At 41.8% G+C, this 21,729-nt stretch overlaps 1 pseudogene; it reads left to right on the top strand.

Annotated features, from left to right (window-relative positions):
• The window catches only part of ORYCUNV1R-PS1575 (vomeronasal 1 receptor oryCunV1R-ps1575 pseudogene), a 1,374,299-nt pseudogene that overhangs the window by 1,259,600 nt on the left and 92,970 nt on the right, over window positions 1-21,729 (top strand).

A 21,729-nucleotide genomic window follows, 5' to 3' on the forward strand; every position in this document is an offset into this window, starting at 1 on the left:
ATTCAACAGGAAGATGTAACTATTATAAATGTATATGCACCTAATTACAGGGCACCGGTCTATTTAAAAGATATGTTAAGGGACTTAAAGGGAGATTTAGATTCCAATACAATAGTACTGGGGGACTTCAATACTCCACTCTCAGAAATAGACAGATCATCCGGACAGAAGATCAACAAGGAAACAGCAGATTTAAATGACACTATAGCCCAAATGGATCTAACAGATATCTACAGAACTTTCAACCCTACATCTACAGACTTCACATTCTTCTCAGCAGCGCATGGAACCTTCTCTAGGATTGACCACATACTAGGCCATAAAGCAAGTCTCAGCAAATTTAAAAGAATTAGAATCATACCATGCAGCTTCTCAGACCACAGCGGGATGAAGCTGGAAATTAGCAACTCAGGAAACCCCAGAAAGTATGCAAACACATGGAGACTGAACAACATGCTCCTGGATGAACACTGGGTCATTCAAGAAATCAAAAGAGAAATCAAAAACTTTCTGGAAGTAAATGAAGACAACAACACAACATATCAAAACTTATGGGATACAGCAAAAGCAGTATTGAGAGGCAAATTTATAGCAATAGGTGCCTATACCAAGAAATTGGAAAGGTACCAAATAAATGAGCTTTCAGCGCACCTCAAGGACCTAGAAAAACTGCAGCAAACCAAACCCAAATCTAGTAGGAGAAGAGAAATAATTAAAACCAGAGAAGAAATTAATAGGATTGAATCCAAAAAAACATTACAAAAAATCAGCCAAGCGAGAAGCTGGTTTTTTGAAAAAATAAACAAAATTGACACCCCATTGGCCCAACTAACTAAAAAAAGAAGAGAAAAGACCCAAATCAATAAAATCAGAGATGAAAAAGGAAACGTAACAACAGACACCACAGAAATAAAAAGAATCATCAGAAATTACTACAAGGACCTGTACGCCAGCAAACAGGAAAACCTATCAGAAATGGATAGATTCCTGGACACATGCAACCTACCTAAATTGAACCATGAAGACATCGAAAACCTAAATAGACCCATAACTGAGACAGAAATTGAAACAGTAATAAAGGCCCTCCCAACAAAGAAAAGCCCAGGACCAGATGGATTCACCGCTGAATTCTACCAGACATTTAAAGAAGAACTAATCCCATTTCTTCTCAAACTATTCAGAACAATCGAAAAAGAGGGAATCCTCCCAAATTCTTTCTATGAAGCCAGCATCACCTTAATCCCTAAGCCAGAGAAAGATGCAGCACTGAAAGAAAATTACAGACCAATATCCCTGATGAACATAGACGCAAAAATCCTCAATAAAATTCTGGCCAATAGAATACAACAACACATCAGGAAAATCATCCACCCAGACCAAGTGGGATTCATCCCTGGTATGCAGGGATGGTTCAACATTCGCAAATCAATCAATGTGATTCACCACATTAACAGACTGCAGAAGAAAAACCATATGATTATCTCAATTGATGCAGAGAAAGCATTTGATAAAATTCAACACCCTTTCATGATGAAAACTCTAAGCAAATTGGGTATAGAAGGAACATTCCTCAATATAATCAAAGCAATTTATAAAAAACCCACAGCCAGCATCCTATTGAATGGGGAAAAGTTGGAAGCATTTCCACTGAAATCTGGCACCAGGCAGGGATGTCCACTCTCACCACTGCTATTTAACATAGTTCTGGAAGTTTTAGCCAGAGCCATCAGACAAGAAAAAGAAATCAAAGGAATACAAATCAAGAAGGAAGAAGTCAAACTATCCCTCTTTGCAGACGATATGATTCTGTACTTAGAGGATCCAAAGAACTCTACTAAGAGACTATTGGAACTCATAGAGGAGTTTGGCAAAGTGGCAGGATATAAAATCAATGCACAAAAATCAACAGCCTTTGTATACACAAGCAATGCCATGACTGAGAAAGAGCTGCTAAGGTCAATCCCATTCACAATAGCTACAAAAACAATCAAATACCTTGGAATAAACTTAACCAAGGACGTTAAAGATCTCTACGATGAAAATTACAAAACCTTAAAGAAAGAAATAGAAGAGGATACCAAAAAATGGAAAAATCTTCCATGCTCATGGATTGGAAGAATCAACATCATCAAAATGTCCATTCTCCCAAAAGCAATTTATAGATTCAATGCAATCCCAATCAAGATACCAAAGACATTCTTCGCAGATCTAGAAAAAATGATGCTGAAATTCATATGGAGGCACAAGAGACCTCGAATAGCTAAAGCAATCTTGTACAACAAAAACAAAGCCGGAGGCATCACAATACCAGACTTCAGGACATACTACAGGGCAGTTGTAATCAAAACAGCATGGTACTGGTACAGAAACAGATGGATAGACCAATGGAACAGAATTGAAACACCAGAAATCAACCCAAACATCTACAGCCAACTTATATTTGATCAAGGATCTAAAACTAATTCCTGGAGCAAGGACAGTCTATTCAATAAATGGTGCTGGGAAAACTGGATTTCCACGTGCAGAATCATGAAGCAAGACCCCTACCTTACACCTTACACAAAAATCCACTCAACGTGGATTAAAGACCTAAATCTTCGTCCTGACACCATTAAGTTATTAGAGAACATTGGAGAAACCCTTCAAGATATTGGCACAGGCAAAGAATTTCTGGAAAAGACCCGGGAGGCACAGACAGTCAAAGCCAAAATCAACTATTGGGATTGCATCAAATTGAGAAGTTTCTGTACTGCAAAAGAAACAGTCAGGAGAGTGAAGAGACAACCGACAGAATGGGAAAAAATATTCGCAAACTATGCAACAGATAAAGGGTTAATAACCAGAATCTACAAAGAGATCAAGAAACTCCACAAAAACAAAACCAACAACCCACTTAAGAGATGGGCCAAGGACTTCAATAGACATTTTTCAAAAGAGGAAATCCAAATGGCCAACAGGCACATGAAAAAATGTTCAAGGTCACTAGCAATCAGGGAAATGCAAATCAAAACCACAATGAGGTTTCACCTCACCCCGGTTAGAATGGCTCACATACAGAAATCTACCAACAACAGATGCTGGCGAGGATGTGGGGAAAAAGGGACACTAACCCACTGTTGGTGGGAATGCAAACTGGTCAAGCCACTATGGAAATCAGTCTGGAGATTCCTCAGAAACCTGAATATAACCCTACCATTCGACCCAGCCATCCCACTCCTTGGAATTTACCCAAAGGAGTTTAAATTGATAAACAAAAAAGCGGTCTGCACCCTAATGTTTATTGCAGCACAATTCACAATAGCCAAGACCTGGAACCAACCTTAATGCCCATCAACGGTAGACTGGATAAAGAAATTATGGGATATGTATTCTTTAGAGTACTATACCGCAGTAAGAAACAACGAAATCCAGTCATTTGCAACAAAATGGAGGAATCTGGAACACATCATGCTGAGTGAAGTAAGCCAGTCCCAAAGGGACAAATACCATATGTTCTCCCTGATCGGTGACAACTGACTCAACACCAAAAAGGAAACCTCCTGAAATGAAATGGACACTATGAGAAATGGTGACTTGATCAGCATAGCTCTGACTGCTAATGGACAACTTAATACATTATCCCTCATAGTATTTTTTTTTGTCTGTTCTACTTAATATGACTGGTTTAATTCTGTAATTATCACACAGTTATTCTTAAGTGTTGAAAATTAACCGAAATGTGATCCCTGTTAAACATAAGAGTGGGAATAAGAGAGGGAAGAGATGTATAATTTGGGACATGCTCGGGCTGACTTGCCCCAATTGGTAGAGTTGGAAACATACCAGGGGATTCCAATTCAATCCCATCAAGGTGGCATGTGCCAATGCCATCTCACTACTCCAAGTGATCAATTTCAGTTCACAATTGATCATAATGAAAGGACTAAGAGTCAAAGGGAGCACATAAACAAGTCTAGTATCTGCTAACACCAACCGATAGAATAAATAAAGGGGAGAGTGATCCAACATGGGAAGTGAGATACTCAGCAGACTCATAGAATGGCGGATGTCCTAAATAGCACTCTGGCCTCAGAATCAGCCCTAAAGGCACTCGGATCTGGCTGAAAAGCCCATGAGAGTATTTCAGGCATGGAAAGCCAAGACACTCTGGCAAAAAGATCTCTGTGAGTGAGATCCCAGTGGAAAGAACAGGTCTTCAAAGAGGGAGGTGCCTTTCTCTGAAGGGAGGAGAGAACCTCCACTTTGACTATGACCGTGTCTAAACAAGATAAGAGTCGGAGAACTCAAGGGGCTTCCATAGCCTTGGAAACTCATAACTGGTGCATAGGGAGATTACTGATGCCATAAACAGGAGTGTCAATTGGTAAAGTCAACAACAGGAGTCACTGTGCACTTACTCCTCATGTAGGATCTCGGTCCTTAACGTGCTGTACACTGAGGCTTAATGCTATAACGAGTACTCAAACAGTATATTTCACTTTGTGTTTCTATGGGGGTGCAAACGACTGAAATCTTTACTTAATGTACACTAAACTGATCTTCTGTAAAAAAAAAAAAAAAAAGAAAGAAATTTTCAATTCCCAACTTGACTCTCACTGGGATTAAACATGACAATAGGTCTGATCTGATTTCATCATCATTTTAAAAAAATCATCTATTATTTTTCACTTTATGTTTCTGTGTGGGAGCAAACTGTTGAAATACTTACTTAAGGTATACTAAGCTGATCTTCTGTATATTAAGATAATCGAAAATGAATCTTGATGTGAATGGAAGGGGAGAGGGAGTGGGAAAGGGGAGGGTTGTTGGTGGGAGGGACGGTATGGGGGGGGAAGCCATTGTAACCCATGAGTCGTACTTTGGAAATTTATATTCATTAAATAAAAGATAAAAAAAAAAAAAAAAAAAAAAAAACATGCAATGAAAAAAAAAAAAGGTTATTAATAAGGTCAGTGGGGGGAAGGTGTTTGAGGTCTCTGGCCAGGACCCAGATGGGCTTGTCTTCATTTTGGGGGAAGACACATCCAAAGCCTCTGCCTGCCGTTAGGAGTGGGTCAGGGCCCCTCCAGGCCCCCGTGAGGGGGTTCTCTCCATCGGACCTTGGACCTTAACAGTGGAGTACTTAAGAGTAGTTGTCCAGTGTCGCTGGAAAGGAGTGAGGTTGTCAGTCTTTGAAAAATTTAAAATATTTAAGGTGCATAATGCCATCTTTAGCTGGTCATGAGGGGGTGTTACTCCCCCTTTTTGTTTTATAAGTTGGGCCTTTAATGTTTTGTTTTGTCTTTCAGTGATTGCCTGGCCTGTAGGGTTATAGGGGATACAAGTGATATGTTTAATTTCCCAATGCTTTAGAAAGGTAGCAAATGAGGTGCTGGTAAAACAAGGTCCATTATCAGTTTTAATTTGTTTAGGAATGCCAAGAACCGCAAAGCATTGTAATAGATGATTGTTAGTGTGTTTAGCCTTTTCGCCTGTGTAGGCTGTAGCCCAGCAGGCATTGAGAAAAGGTGTCAACAGTTACAAAAATATACTTAAGCTTTCCATAAGAAGTGAAATGGGTGACATCAGTTTGCCAGGTGGTTGGGCGCCAGTCCACGAGGGTTGACCCCAGGCCCCTGTAAGGGAGGTAGCTGTAAGAATGGTGAGCAGGACTTAGAAGTTCGGACGATTTTCTTTAATTCTTTAATTGGGTCATGGGGGTATCGATGTTGTAACCCCCTCCAATTGACGTAAGGTCGTGAAAGGAGATAGCCTCATCTTGTGTAAGGTAGCACTGGGATGAGGACGCTAATGAATCCGCAATGGCATTACCTTGAGACAAAATATCCGGGAGGTGGACAAGGCTTAGTCCTTGACTTCAGAAAGTTTCTGGTTTGAATCCTTAAAGGAGTGATAGGGTTATCATCAAGTTTAATGTGTGAACAAGGGAGGTTGGGGAGTAGATTGGCCACGTAAAGACTGTCAGTAAACAGGTTAAAGGGTCCCTGTATTGTTTTCAAGGCCAGGACAACGGCATAAAGTTCCTTGAATTGGGCTGACCCTTGAACATAGTGAACTACTTTTTTTGGCACTTCTTGTCCCTGCATATGGGGTGGAAAGACAGCAATTGCTGCTCCTATTTTTCCCCTGTCAGTGAACACAGTGTGAAAGGATGGGTCAGCTTCAGCCAAAAATAATTTGGGTAGTATCCAGTCAAGTTTGGAGAAGGAGTTCATCCATTTATAGGGGCCACAGTGTATCCTATGTAAAAAAAATAGATAGGTCTAGTGTTGCCATTGATTTCTCAACAATGTTGCAGTGGATTCATTTCTGAGAGGAGCAGCGTGGTGGGGCGGAGGCGCGGAGTCACCACACAGACCCCGGGGGGAGTCGGGTGAAAGCAGGCTTGAGGTGAGCAGCCGACAGACTCGTTTATTTCGGTTGGTACAACATCTTACATAGCCAAGACCAGCCAGTCTGGTCAAGGGGCGGTCTATGCCCCAACCAATCACAGCCTGTTGCCAGGCAGTTTCCAAAGCCATCCAATCACAGCCTGTTGCCAGGCAGTTTCAAATCCATCCAATCACAGCCTGTTGCCAGGCAGTTTCCAAAGCCATCCCTGAGTAACTGACGCTCGCTTGCCAGTGGCCACCTTGGCATGGCCTTCTCATTCCACCACATTTCCCCCTTTTTGTTTATTTTTGAGCAATGGGATGCATGACTCTTGGTCCTACCATTGTTGACCCCATTTCCATGTGGTCTCCTTACGCAGTTGTGCCTGTCTTAGGTTGTCCCCCAGGGGATCTTACCCGTCATTGACTAACCAGTGCTCAAATCGAGAGATCACAGGATTGCTTGCTCAGATAGGGGTAGGAATGAGGAATAATGGTTATCAGGAATGGCATGACCGCACACAGGCTGTGGGCCATTTGAGTGGCTGACCAAAGCTAGTGGGGTACAAAACAGTAACAGTTGTGGCTATGGGCAGTTTCTCAGGGTAGGATGATAGGGCAGGTGCGTCTGCTAACAAGGTGGGTTCTCAGTCTTGTTCAGCTGGTTCTTGTTGGCTGTCAGTTGCAGGCTTGATGTTTCTGGCTGGTACCCAAATAGGCTGTTCCACATTCTCTGGAAAGACACAAGCATATCCTCGACCTTTGGTTAGCAGAGGGTGTGGTCCTTTCCATTCTCCTGTCAGGGGGTCTTTCCACCTAACCATAGGGGCTGGGGTCTGGAATGGACCCAGTGTTTATAAGCTGGGCTGATCCCTTGGGAATCAAAAGTAAGAAAATTGATAGTGAAAAGGACCTCAGTCAAAGCAAGCTGTGGGTCTGAGGGCATATGATTATTTTTTGTCTTTGTAAGAGATCTTTAATCGTCCTATGAGTTCTTTCAGTAATTGCCTGTCCCTGTGGGTTGTATGGGATACCTGTGGCAGACTGTATGTTTCAAGATTTCAGGGAGGAATTAAATTCCTGTGATGTATACGCTGGCCCGTTATCAGTCTTTATGGTCCAGGGGACACCAAGGACCAGCATGGCTGATTTCACCACCTTTATTTATCACATTACTAGCCTTTTCTCCGGATTGGGCTGTTGCAAATACAGCCTTTGAATAAGTATCTACCACCACATGGACAAACTTAAGTTTACCAAAGGAATTAATGTGGGTGACGTCCACTTGCCATAGTTTATTAGGAGCAAGGCCTCACGGGTTCACTCCTGCTTGTTGCAGTGGGCCTAACAGGGCGAGGGGTGCACAATTCTTGCAAGAGTGCACTAGGTGTTTGCATTGGCTCATTGTTAGCTCTGGGAAAAGCAATTTTATGTTGCTTGCTGACATATGAAATTTTTGGTGTAAAATACGGGCTTGTTCTAAGTGTCCAATGGAAGCCGTGTTGCAGGAGATAAGACGATCAACCTTTCTGTTGCCTTGGAAAATAAAGCCAGGTAACCCAGTATGTGATCTTACGTGTGAGATATACCATGGGTATTTTCTGTTCTCAATTAGCTCTTTAAGTGTTGTGACCATCTGGTCAATTGGCTTACTGATCGGGTTAAAGACTGCAAAAGGGATTGTCTTTGCTACTGTACTGAGTATTTGCTGTCCGAAAATATATTTACCGGTCCATCGTGGCTAAGGAGTAGAACCTTGACTATTGCTTTTATTTCTCCCAACTGTACTGATACCCCATGGGGTTCTGCATGGATCTTATCTTTTTCTGTTAATCACTATTCCAAAGAGTGACTTGTTGGCATCCGTAAACGCACATGGTGCCATGGGTATAGGTTGATTAGCAGGGAAAGCATGTTTTGGATAGTCTATTTCTAAGGTTTGTAGTGTCTGGAGTAGCCTGTCTGCTGGCAGGTGATTGTCAATCTGTCCTGGAAAATTTATCATTAAAATTTGAAAGAGCATGCTATTCTGCATCAATGTCGACAGTTCTAATTGTGATAGTGGTAGGACCACTATGTCTGGCTCTGTGTTAAATATCTTATTGGTATAATATCTTAATTTAAGTCCCATCATAAGGATGGCATCTACTTTGTTTGCTATTTTAGGACAATCGCTCCAGGCTATGTGCACCCAAAAAAGTGGTCCGTGTTGTTGCCAAATAACTCCTAAGGGGGCCTTGAGGATAGCTATGGTTATGGCAAATAGAGGCACCTGAGGGTCATATCTAAAGGTTTTTAAATTTGACAACTGGGTGTTAATCTTTTCTATAGTGGATTTGGCTGCAGGTGTCAATGTGATTTTTGAGGAAGGGCTGTTTCCCTTAGTCAGTAAATCGTGTAGCGGTCTAAGTTCTGCAGGTGTCTAGGGGAAGGAAGGGCTTCAGCCAATTGATTTGGCCACATAGTTGCTGAAGTTCATTAAGTGAGTATTTATGCTTGACTTTTAGGTTTGGGCCCATTGGAGATATATGGGAGGAGATTTGATAACCCAAGAATTGAAAGGGAGGAAAATGTTGTACTTTTTCTGTGGCAATAGACAAACCCAGGAATTGTAAATTTCTTACTGTCTCACTTAGACAGGCATTCAGAATTGCTGCATTCTTGTGAGCAAGTAAGATATCATCCACATAATGTATGACCAAGCACTGATCTTTAAGTGTGCTGGTCGCATGAGAAACGTATCTTTGGCAAATGGCAGGGCTATTTTTCATGCCTTGTGGGAGTACTGTCCACTGGAATCTTTTTGCAGGGAGCTGGAAATTGGGCTCCCATACTGTAAAGGCAAAGTAAGCCTTATCCTGCTCTAATGGGAATGGAAAAGAAGCAGTCTTTGATATCAATGGTAACTATGTGATATCCATTAGGAATGGCCCCTGGATGGGGAATGCCAGCCTGGAATGTTCCCATCTTTTTTATATTTTTGTTAATAGCTTCTGAAATCCTGTAGAAGCCTATATTTTCCCTGTTTTCTTTGGTATCACAAAAATGGGTGTGTTATGAGGGCTAGTGGAGGGTTCTGTGTGTTCCTTTTCCAATTGTTCCTGTACCAGTTCTTTAAGGATGCTAAGTTTGGGTTGTATTATTGGCCACTGTTCTACGCAGATACTTCCTGTTTTTTCCCATTCAATGGGGATTGGGCTTGGCTTTTGTATGAGGTGAGCAGTGGCCCCTAGAATTGGGGGTGAATCTTACTTGTAGGTTCTCCATTAAAGCTGCTGACTTGTAGAGATTTGTGATCCGTAGTGAGGACCGCTTGTATTTGTGAGAGTACATCTCTCCCCCATAAGGTCATGAAAACTTCAGCAATTAGTGGGAAGATGGTTCCTGTATCTCCATTGTCATCTAAATATAGAGTCAATTTCAGCCTCAGATTGAAGATGGGCATCGACCAGTTAATGGTAGTGGGACTCCCTCTTACTTGCTGGGCTGAAGGCCGCCCCACTGGGAGTTTAAAGGTTTGGTCTTGCCATCTTTTGCCCAATGAAAGCCTTTTTTACATAGTTAGGTCATTTATGGCTGTTGGAGTCCAGGGTCTGAATTTTGTGTCCGCTCCTACATTAACAGCAAATGTGTGGGTGGGATGGGGTCTAGAAGCTGCCCTAAGAGCGTGGGGTGTCCGAGTACTGCCACAAATGTGGGGATCCTCACTGGCTGCAGATGGGATGACCTTGCATGAGTTACTGTCTAGAGGCCCTTTAAGTTCATCCCACAGGTATGTGGGGGGTGGCTGACTAGGCGTTGCTACATTGTTTGCTACCTTATTTTCACAGTTGGAGCTCTCTCTCCCTAAGTCATCAACTGTTGTCTGTGAGGCAGAGGCCTGGAGTGTCAGGCTCTTACCACTCACAAATTCACTATGTCTTATAATCTGCGCAGGATTCTGAGAGGGGGGGTATCTTTCCCATGTCTGAGCACTTAAGAGCCCCATGGCACGCCAACTCTAGCCAAAGGAAAGACACGTATAGCACTGCTGCCATAACAAAGCAAATTCCTAGCACCTCAGCTGTTGATGGCATTTTGCAGGAGGTTTCCCTACATTAGACAAACAGATAGTGGTGTATCAGATTGTAAGTATGTCCTGTGCCTAGTGGGGGACTTCCTTGATTCATTAGGTCAAGGCCGTATGGCCACACGGTGTCTCCGGAGCGTCACCTCTCTTGAGTGAGGGAAGATGACTTCGTTCTGAATTCTGGGATGATGAGTCCCTTATGAGAATTCTCCAGGCGAACCGAAAGTAAAAGGAGGAGCCGAGAAGCGACGTGCGCTTCTGGGTGGAGTGTGCCTAACCTGGGGTCACTTAGACCGAGGACAAGGACAAGGAAAGGGGCATAGGAGGGGGTTCTGTGCTCACCCTCACAGAACCGAACAGCACACAAAACACCGAGGGGCCTACTTGCCGAAATCCAGGGGGGACCTTGCCGAGTCCGACATGCTGTCTTTCTCTCAGTCAAGTTGGCGTGCCAGATGTTGCTGTTGATTTCTCAGCAATGTTGCAGTGGATTCGTTTCTGAGAGGAGCAGCGTGGTGGGGGCAAGAGGCGCGGAGTCACCACACAGACCCCGGGAGTCAGGTGAAAGCAGGCTTGAGGGGAGCAGCCAGCAGACTCGTTTATTTCAGTTGGTACAACATCTTGTATAGCCAAGACCAGCCAATCTCGTCAAGGGGCGGTCTGTGCCCCAACCAATCACAGCCTGTTGCCAGGCAGTTTCCAAAGCCATCCCTGAGTAACTGATGCTCGCTTACCAGTGGCCACCTTGGCATGGCCTTCTCATTCCACCACAGTCTAGGTCCCTTAACTTACAAGGCCTAAAGCCACCAGGTTATTATCTAGCCCCTTTTATCAGATCCTCTTTGCCTCTCAGTCAGAAAACTTATTTGTAACTTGGACAACACTTTTCTTGACTCCTCCAATAGCAACTCTGTCCTTTGTTCTGGACCCTGTCTGGCCCACTCCTTGGCCTCATTCCTTTGTAATTTTGTTGCTTATTAAAGTCAGTGTTTTATATACATTCTGTACATATCCTTTGGGGGCAGCAGTAGTATCTTTTAAACAGTATTACCGTAAGTAGTGTACTTCAAAGTGTAAATTACCTTGTTTAAAACTGTGACTTTAACATCTGTGTAATTAGTGCATATGGTTTCTACTCTCCATTATCAAGATAATTCATTACTAGGTAAATTTGGCTAGTAGGAAGTATAGTTATGTGAGCAGTGTTTCCTATTAAATATCAACTACTGTCTCAGTTACACATAGGAACAGCAGCTGCGCCTTGTTCAGGAAAAGTAAATGCACAGAGTTAAAAAGTTAAAGACATGCTGCAAATAACTAGTCATTATTCTGTGTATAAAAGTAGAGCAGAAATTAAACGCTGAGGATTTCTGTAAATTCTTTGTTCTATGTAGTAGATTGCCGTTTATACTCCCAACATGTGTGTACTGATAACCCTCTCCCACACTAATGAGTGGCTTTTCTCCCGGTTTTGCCTGGAATCTGCTTTATTCTCACCCTGTCTCTATACTGCAGTGTCTGTTTAAGTGTTTACAGCTGGTGATGGAGCAAACCAAGGCCTTCTGCAACCAGGCGATCAACCAAGTGCTACTACAGGAATGTGCTCGGCTCCCCACCCAGGAAACAGTGGCTTAAAACATTGCCCCATGGCAGCGAAGAGTGCCTCTTTTCTCCACGTCAGCAGAGGTGGCTCTGAGGATGGATCGTCATCCCTCTACACCTCTTGGACTTCTGGGACTGATGTGGTGGGCTGTGCGCCACTGCTTTTCCGCAGATCACTCGGGCCTAATAAAAGATAACATGGCTGGCTAAGGTCAGGGAGGGGCTGGCAAAATGAAAAAGAATGGGAGGCCTCTCAGGGGTGGTTTGAGTCTTGGTTCAGTTCTTCTGCGTGGCAAGCCACCCTACTATCAGGACTCATAGGGCCCCTTGTTCTCCTGATTTTAATTTTAACCTTTGGCCCTTGCATTGTTCACAAACTTGTACAGTTTATGAAACAGAGATTGGGCACCGTTGAATTAATGGTCCAACGGTCCCAATATAAAGCCTTAAACGTTTGTAAAACCAATAAAATGTCAGTCCAAACCCATGATTGGGTTTTTCTTTTTTTTTTTTTATTTTTTGACAGGCAGAGTGGACAGTGAGAGAGACAGAAAGGTCTTCCCTTGCCGTTGGTTCACCCTCCAATGGCCGCCACGGTCAGCGCACTGCGGCCGGCGCACCGCGCTGATCCGATGGCAGGAGCCAGGTACTTCTCCTGGTCTCCCATGGGTGCAGGGCCCAAGTACTTGGGCCATCCTCCACTGCACTCCCTGGCCACAGCAGAGAGCTGGCCTGGAAGATGGGCAACCGGGACAGAATCCAGCGCCCCAACTGGGGCTAGAACCCGGGGTGCCGGCGCCGCAAGGCGGATTAGCCTAGTGAGCCACGGCGCTGGCCGATTGGGTTTTTCAAACATGTACAAAAACAAGGAGGGATGAAGAGCCAAAGTGACTCCATTTTAAAACAATAAAAAAGCAGCCTCCTTTTCCCATAGCAGACAAGAGTCTTTGGGGGGGGAAGCCATTGTAACCCATGAGTTGTACTTTGGAAATTTATATTCATTAAATAAAAGATAAAAAAAAAAGAGTCTTTGTAAAAGCAGGCATTCAGGCATTCCGGAGATATCAAAGCTTACCAGGGACAGCTAGCTCCGTAGACCAAGGACAGCACAGTAGAGATTGCTAAACAAAGTAACTCCCTGTACCCAAAGCTCCTGTGCTGTAAGCCCCCACTGTAACTCCCTGTGCCCAAAGCTTCCATGCTGTATATAACTCTTTTTTCCTGCTGATGTAGCCCTTTTTTCCTTTAAAAACTCTCCCAAACAAAGACCGGGGCCTCACTCCTTCCTCCACTGTGTGGGTTGGATGGATGGCATCCCTGTCGCGGCTTGTACTCCTGAATAAACCTTGCTTGTGCAGTTCAGTGTGATCGACTCTATGGGGGTCTCTGCGGGGATCTAACTATCTGGGCACAACACCCCCACCCCTGCAATCTGACACTAGGAACACTTACTAGTCACCCAAGTTAACAACAAAAACTGTGAAACAAAAATCAAGAAGACACAGTATGCTAATATTTCTAACAGATAATGCTAATGATATGAACTACAGTATACTAATCACTAAAACCAATTGTATCCAAATTAAGAATTAAAAGTTAGAAAACACACAGAATGCAAAAAATGGTAAAGTGAAACAACAAATATCTTAACTATGGTAACAATTCTAATCAGTAAGTCTTAAAATGATCTTATCTAAATCAAAGGATGAAAAATGAGAAAAAAATCAAAAACATGGGGGAGGCACAGCAAGAATGCTAGATGAAAACAGCATAAAATACATTTAGCCAGTAACAATAAAAACAGAAAAGAAAATAAAAAACATTTAAGAAAAATAAATACACAAGTATACAAAGTAGAAATAGGCAGCGGAGAGAAATTGAGAAAATAGAAAAATAATAAAACAAGTAGAAAAAAAAAGAGAAAAGAACCAATGTAGTAAAAAGAACAAAGAGATCAGACAGACAAAACAGCGATACAAACGACAAGATGAGAAAACCAGTAATGTCATCCAAGTCCTTCAGGCTGCCTCCACAGAGCTTCCTGGGCCAACTGAACAAGAACTGAGGCCAAGCCAGGGGACTGTTAAGGCAGTCGGAATGACATAACAATGGCTCCCCTGATGTCAGAGCAAGATACAGACCAATCACAGCTGGGGATACACCATGGTGGTTTTCTCAAGAAACTTTCTACCTTGGTTAAAGTGAAAGGACCCCCAAATTTTTTTGCTTAAGTTGGTGATAGCAATTGATATTTAGGTTTTGATAAATTAACACCTGAAGGCTGTTTCAATGGACTTTTCATTTCTAGTTTTAAACTTTGTAAATAACTCTTGGCTTTGGTAGGACTCCTCAAGCCTACACTCAGAATATCCAACATGATAGGTCTCAACACGTTGGTACCACTTCACTGGCATAATGACAATACAACAAAATATTATGTTTGCCAAGTCACCATCAGGTGCATGGTTCATATCCATAGAGCTGAGAGGGAGGTTTCTTTCATCGTTTACCCTGAAGTTCATCATCAGATTGCTCCTCAGTAACCCTGGAAAGCTGCACAGTAGTGGGCTGATGTAGTCCAGTGCAAACAGCAAAGTGAGAGCAAACTGAAATCTATAGCCTCCAAAACTGCTTCAAATCATAAGGAGGAAGAGAAGACATTCCAGGATATTCCAGTCCTTTGGGTTACCGTAACAAGACCCTGACCTGGGTGACTGAAAAAGAACAGGAATTCATTTTTCACTGTTTTGGAAGTTGGGAAGTCTAGATCAAGGCCCAAGAGATTTACGATCTGGGAAGGGTGCACTCTCTGCTTCTAAGATGGTACCTTCTTAAAGAAAAAAAAACACTGATAAGGAAATGAAAGGCTGGTGGCCTAGTGTGGGCCATTCAGCCCAGGTGTAGGTGTTGAAATGTTGCACAATTTTGTCCAATACCCGGATGCTGCTTCCAGAAAAATACGGTGCCTTCTTAAGGTTCCTCATGAGGAATGGCCTTCTTAAGCTGTCTTCACCTTATAGAAAGTCCCCCATCCTGGGGCTGCTGTTGTGGGTGGGGTAAGCCACCACCTGTGAAGCCAGCATCCCATATGGGTGCCGGTCCTAGTTGTAAGGGTGTTGGTGGTAGGGGGAAGAGGACATAGAATTACTTACATAGCTGTTCCATAGGGGAAATACAAATCTCCATAGAGAGGCTCCTTTAAAGAGCTGAAATTCTATGAACAATTGTTCAATGAGGCTACAGCCATCTACAAAGAGCACGGGCTTCAGCATCATATCTGGTCAAATCCAGCCCTGTCACAGCTGCTTTAAACTAGGCAAGTTTCTGAATTTCTCTGAGCCATTCTTCTATAAAATAGAGACAACAGCACCCACCTTGTATGGGATTCAGTCATCTAAATCACACAGTGGCAAATGTGGAGCTCAAAAAAAAAATGAGCTGTGGGGACCATTATTCAGGAAAGTGTATCTAAATCCTCCATTCTTAAAGAAAACTCTAAAAATATAAATAAAGCTTATTTAAGTTTTGTATTTTAAGTCACTTAAAAACCTATTTTCTTCACACTTTCCCCCATATTACACTATTCCAGTCATCGTCAGGCTTTTTCTGTTGTTTCAGTATACATATATAAGTACTGATCCTTTCATTTTCATTTTCACCCTCATTTCCGCTCCCCTTTTTCATTTCCTCTTGGTTCATGTCCATTAAACAACTCAGATGTATTATACACCTAACAAGTACCAGGGTTCTAATCCTGTTTTTGAATTAACTCATTTGACACACTCTTCTCCATCAGGATGGTTCTACTAAAACCATCTAAAGTTTTTCACTTTCCCCAAATTTGAAAGCTACATGTAACTGTCCAACTTCCCCTTCCTGTAATGTTTCATAAACTTTTCATTGTTAAGGTGCTAAATTTAGCATGACATCTGATAAATAAGGAAAATGAGGACCAAGAACTTTGACAAAGAGAGGACCACAGGGAAGTAACTGAGAATCCTAAGAGTACATGATCTTGACTTATGAGAGGGTCTGTTACGAGAGTAAATATGAAAGAAACAGGCTTCTAATTCATGAACAGAGGATGTCTTTCCATTTCCATGTGTCTTTGATGATTTATTTCATCAACACTTTATACATTTATTGTGATCTTTCACTTATTTGGTTAAATTTATTACTAAATAATTTTTGTAGCTATTGTAAATTTAGGCTTTTTTCCCGTTTCATACTTTTTTATTTTATTTTATTTATTTACTTTCTTTTTGACAGGCAGAGTGGACAGAGAAAGAGAGAGAAAGGTCTTCCTTTTTCCGTTGGTTCACCCACCAGTGGCTGTTGCGGCCAGCGCACTGCAGACAGCTCACCGCACTGATCCAAAGCAAGGAGCCTGGTGCTTCTCCTAGTCTCCCCTGAGGGTGCAGGGCCCAAGGACTTGGGCCATCCTCCACTGCATTCCTGGGCCATAGCAGAGAGCTGGACAGGAAGAGGAGCAACCGAGACAGAATCCGGTGCCCTGACCGGAACTAGAACCCTGTGTGCCAGTGCCGCAGGCAGAGGATTAGCCTATTGAGCCGCGGCACTGGCCACTTTATTTTATTTAAGATATGCAGACTTCATGTATTTCATATACAGATTCAGGAAGGTGATGATACTTTCCACTCTACTCTCCATCCTGCTCGTATTCCCACCCTTCTTCCTCTTCCCTCTACTATCCCCATTCTTATTTTTTACAAAGATCTTAAACTTAACTTTACAGAGGATCATTATTAGTGTGTAATTGTTTTGTACATTGATTTTGTATCCTGCGACTTACTGGTTTATCTTTCCCAACATTTTTACTGCAGTGTTTTAAGTTTTTCTGTCTAAAATCATGTCTTCTGGAAAAAGATATTTTGACTTCCTCCTTCCCAATTTTCATCCTTTAATTCTTTACTTTGCCTGAGTACTCTTGTGAGTACTTGAGATACTATATTGACTAAGAATGGTTTATGTGGAGTTCTTTTCTTGTTCAACACTCAGGAGAAATGTTTTCAGGTTTTTCCCATTCAGTATGGTATTGGCTATTGTTTTATCATATAGCTTTGATAATTTTAAGCTATGTTTCCTCTGTACCTTGTTAGTTCCAATTTTTTTTATCATGAAGGGATGTTGAATCTTCTGATGGAAGCATCCACTGCATCTATTGAGATGTGCATGTGTTTTATGTTGTTCATTCTGCTGATGTGATTTCATTGATTTTTATAGATGTTGAACCACACTTGCATGCCTGTGATAAAACCCACTTCATCATATTACATGTTGTAGATATGTATGTGTACATATAACCTACATATGTGTATCTGTGATACCTTTTGGATGTATTGTTGCATTCATCATGTTTCCAGAGCCTTCACAGCCTAGAAAGTGTTTGAAGTAAGAAAACTCGAACTCACTACCCATGCCTTTTCAATCCCAAAAAGTCCCAAACATTTTCCCAAGGTCACAGAATGACAGACTGTACTAAGGAAAATCTTCAAAACCTAATTGCAGGTCTGGCACTGTGGTGTGGTAGGGTAGGCCTCCACCTGCAGCACTGGCATCCCATATGGGCAGCAGTTCATGTCCCAGCTGCTCCTTTTCTGATCCAGCTCCCTGCTATCACCTGAAAAAGCAGTAGAAGGTGGCCCAAGTGCTTGGGCCCCTGCACTCATGTGGCCACTTGGGGAGTGAAGCAGTGGATAGAAAAGCTTTTTCTCTGTCATTCCCACTCTTTGTCTTTAACTCTGTCTCTCAATTAAATAAATATTCAAAAAAAACACCACTATTTCCAATGACAATAAATCTTTCTGCACAGATATAACAATGTTAAATTCCTTCTGTATGGATAAGAATAAGTTGCATGGTCTAGTTTTGTATTCATTCAATAATTTTTTCCATACATTGCATACTGAACCATTGAAACTTCATCAGTAATTGGAAATTTAAATCAAATGAATAGGGTCTCCTATAAATTTCATCAAGATTTTTCTAAAGCCATGAGAACAAGCATCCTGACAAAAGGAACTAAAAATGTATTCCAAAATTTTGCTGGAAAGGAATCATGCTTTCCTTGGTTGTTTCTACACAATAAGCAGTAGCTTTCTGCATGTTCTTATATATTTGAATCCTCTCTGATAGGACTGCTGGCCAGAATCAGTAAAGTGTCATCAGGTTTGCATATTTGGTTTATTACATGCTGTCTTTCTGTGACCTTGGGAAATGGCTTCAAGTTTCTGGGATTGAAAAAGCATAGGTAGTGAGTTCAAGCATTCTTATTTCAACCACTGTCTAGGCTGAGAGTCTCTGGAAATGTTACGAAGTCTTAGTTTGGTTGTACTGTTTGTGCAATTCTTCAAGACTAAAATGATTTCTTCTAAAAAGTTTAGAAGCAGAGATTTTTTTTATGAGTCAATATACACGTGAATGAACCCTCACGTCATCAGATTGTTTTGTGTGCTCATTTAAAAAAAAATACCTATTTTCAACTTTGTGCAATTTAAAGGATGGAATGTTCTAAGTTTAGAGTCTGTTTATCATAAAAGGCATGACTTTTGTTTGTTCAAACGAGGGAAATAATCTTTGTAGCTAATCTCAGGTGACACCAAGTTGGCATTATATTTCTTGATAAATTCAGAGCTCCTTCAGTTTCCTGATTAGTAGTGTATTTATAGTGAACGGCACAGAGTTGAATGCTTCAGAAGATTTATCTACTTATCTGAAAGGTGGAGTTACAGAGAGGGAGAAGCAGAAAGAGAAGCTTTCTATCAGCTGGTTCACTCCCCAAATGGCTGCAATGGCCAGGGATGGGCCAGGCTGAAGCCAGAAGCCAGGAACTTCATGTGGGTGTCCCACATGGGTGCAGGGGCCCAAGAACTTGTGGCCACTTCCATCGCCCTCCTAGATGCATTAGCAGTGAGCCAGATCAGAAGTGGAGCAGCCGGGACTTGAACTGCCACGCAGTTGGGATGCTGGCATTCCAGATGGTGACTTAACTCACTGCATCACACCACCAGCGCCACACAGTTGAATTTTTAATGTTATGCTTACCTGGTAACATCATGTCTTTCTTCAGGTAAGGGAAATCCCTCTTTTCACAAGGACAATTGCATAAAGAAGTTGACAGGTGTATCTGTTGTCTTCTTTTCCAGAGTGTTTGGTTATCTTTGCAAGAACTCCTTTTCTTTCTCAGAAACAAACATCTGAGGAGTTACTGAGATGAACATTCTATTTCTTTATGTGTTAATGGTTTCTTATCATTGGAGGAAGTCTTCATTGATTTTTCTCATCAGTACAATCCCAGACATTCACCTAAAAATCCACCCCAGCAGTTCTTTTGTTCTTTATGGTGAGAGCTTTTGTGTTTAGATAACTAAAATTTGAGGGGTTCCAGCGCTGTGGTGTAATGGGTAAAGCTGTTGCGTGGAATGCTAGCATCTCATGAGAGTGCTGGTTCAAGTCCTGGCTGCTCCACTTCGATCCAGCTCCCTGCTATGGCCTGTAAAAGCAGTAGAAGATGGCCCAAGTCCTTGGGCCCTTGTACCCACGTGGAAGACCAGGAGGAGTCTCCTGGCTCCTGGCTTTGAATCGGCGCAGCTCCAGCTGTTGTGGCCAACTGGGAAGTGATCCAGCAGATGGAATACCCTCTCTCTCTCTCTCTGCCTCTGCTTCTCTCTCTGTGTAACTCTTGACTTTAAATAAAGATTAAAAAATTAACATTTTGAGCTATGTTTTACTTTTGCCCAATAATTTTATTGAAAAGTGCTTTGAAAAAAAAGTATTTTGAGAAATAAAAAATAAAACTATCCATGAAAAAACTTATCCTTACTATATTACAGCTATTTTTACTATATTATGCAACTATGATTTTAATGTTTTAATAGTAAAGCATGCATTAGGATTTTTGCATATTTTTCTTTCCTACAAGTTTAGTTACTTCAATTTAATTCATGCAGATGGTATTTATCCTATAGTAGAATGGAGAAAAAGTATATAGATAAAAATGCAAACGTGCAAATTTTCAACTTCAAATATGTAAATAATTTCCTTTTCAAGATTGGTGTTTATTTGAGAGGTACAGTAACAGAAGAAGAGACAGAGAGAAAAGTCTTCCATCTTCTGGGTCGCTCCGCAAATGGCTGCTACAGCCAGAGCTGAGCTGATTGGAAACCAGGAGCCAAGAGCCTCCTTGGGGTCTCCCACATGGGTGCAGGGGCCTAAGCACTTGGGCCAACTTTCATGGGTTTTCCTGGGCATAGCAGAGAGCTGGATTGGAAGAGATGCAGCCAGGTCGAACTGCTGCCCATATGGGACGTGGGTGCTGCAGGTGCTGGCTTAGCCCATTACACTACTGCACTGGCCCCAGTAATTCCTTTTGTAAGTTAAATGTATCATATTTGTTAGATGCTCTTTACACACACACACACTCACTCACACACTCACACTCAAAAATTTGTAACCAAAAAATCTTATTTGTATTTTATGTTTGGAAAATACAGCAAGTCGATCTGCAAAGACACTTAAGCAGGTCAAGGGTACACAATAATGAGACATTAGGATGACTTTATGGAAAAGGTGATCTGCATGAATGAGAGCCATCATAATAAAACCACCTTCTGCAATTTTGGTCAAAGCTTTCTTATTTTCTTGCTTAGTCTAATAAGGAATGAAATTGATAACAAATAGATGGTCTGTTTCATAGTATTACATACATTTTACTAACACCAGATGTGTTGGAAGTGATATTTGTAGGAGAAACAAGGTTGAGACTTCTACACATAAATTACGATAATTGTTGAATCTTAAAAGGTACTGATGATTTTGGAAGAGAATTTTGGAAGGAGTAGATAAGCACCAGTGATGATCTAGTTACACAGATTAATTCTCAGAAGTTGTGCGCTTTATAAAAACTACAGGATAAATGAAACATCATTAAGATTTGTAGTTCTATTTAGTCCCATTCAAAAAGTTTTGCTTTTGTGGCCTGGGATTTTGGAGTTTTCCTCCTACATTGTCTCCTAGAAGTTTTACAATTTCTGTTCTTACAGTTACTCATTTTGAGTTGTTGTTGTGTATGGTAGAATGATCCAATTCCATTCTTTTGCTTATAGAAATCCAGTTTATCCATAACTATTATTTTAAAAGATTTATTTTATCCTTTTGAAAGGCAGAGTTAGAGGAAGAGACAGAGACCTTCCATCTGCTGGTTCACTCCCCAAATGGATGCAATGGCCAGAGCTGGGCCAGACCGGAGACAGGAGCCAGGAGCTACTACCAGGTCTCCCATGTGAGTGCTGGGGCACAAGTACTTGTTCCATCTTCAACTGATTTCCGGAAATGGAGCAGCTTGGACTCTAACCAGTGACCATACGGGATGCCATCATTCTAGGCAGCAGCTCAACTTGTTATGCCACAATGCTGGCCCCCATTTATTTATTTTTTAAGAAGTTGAAAATTTTATTTTGCTGCAGATTTGTTGCTTCACTGTATGAAATACCATTAGCAAAGACAGCACATTGGAAAGTTAATATGGTATTGTTCTCTGATACTGTAAAACTAGCAAAATCCTTTCTCTGCTTCCACCTGTTTTCTTTTTTTAAGGGAGTTTATGGGGAGAAACCCAACAGACTGGAGAGAAGGGACAGAGAAGGAAAAAGGCAGAAAGAAAGTGTA

Source organism: Oryctolagus cuniculus, chromosome 19 (genome assembly GCF_964237555.1).
Source record: "Oryctolagus cuniculus chromosome 19, mOryCun1.1, whole genome shotgun sequence".
Classification (NCBI taxonomy): Eukaryota; Metazoa; Chordata; class Mammalia; order Lagomorpha; family Leporidae; genus Oryctolagus; species Oryctolagus cuniculus.